The following is a 920-nucleotide window of genomic DNA, read 5'->3' as shown; positions in this document are numbered from 1 at the left end:
TATTTATTTAAAGAATTTAATTTAATTAATTTGAATATGGAAGCTAAGAACGTGTTAGACTCGCATATGGGAAGGAGGGGTGCTTCACCTCGTTGTGGGATTAGAGGAAGAAGAACTCGGACCCTACGAGTTGTGAATTACCCAGAACAAGAAAAACGGAGGGTCCGAATTCCACGCTTCAGATTTCAAATTCCATCAGCTGCAAATCGGACCATCCGATTTGTGAAGCAAAATTTCATGACCAAAGAACTCACATGGTCCGAGTTGTGTATTCTGAATTTTTTTAATTCTTCTAACACAAATCGGACCCTCCGATTTGTGTATTCTGAATTTTTTTTTTAACTTTTAAACACAAATCGGAGGGTCCGATTTGTGTACTCCCACAATTTTAAAAAACACAAACAATTACCATGTTAAAGTATATCACTCATTTTACTTTCATATCAAAATTTTTTAACCTCATTCTACGCATAAAACCGTAATGTTACATCTTTTAAAAAAGTTTAGAAAACTAACTAGAGTGCAGTCAACTACAACTAACTAAAAAAAAATGTCTAATAAATAAAAAAAGCTCCCAAAAAGAGTTAACTCTAATTTCACCTTAACCACATTGACAATACACGTTAAAAAAAAATAATCACACAAACCTTAATCCCTCTCACCTTATCTACCTGCGCGTCTCTGCCATTCTCGTCGACCACCGCCGCAGTGGTGCACCGCCCTCCCTTCGCTAATGCAGTGCCGTCGAGTGTTTTGAATAATTTTTTAATAGTTTTAGATGTTTTTTGTTTAGTTTTTAAACTTTTTTAATATTTTTTTGTACGTTGTGGATATTTTTTTTATTATGAATTTTTATAATAAATTTTAAAATAAAATTTTTAAAATAATTTTGAATTTCTAAAATAAATTTTAAAATGAGT

Source organism: Arachis ipaensis, chromosome B01 (assembly GCF_000816755.2).
Source record: "Arachis ipaensis cultivar K30076 chromosome B01, Araip1.1, whole genome shotgun sequence".
In the NCBI taxonomy this organism is placed as follows: domain Eukaryota; kingdom Viridiplantae; phylum Streptophyta; class Magnoliopsida; order Fabales; family Fabaceae; genus Arachis; species Arachis ipaensis.
Note: the sequence above shows the minus strand (reverse complement) of the source record.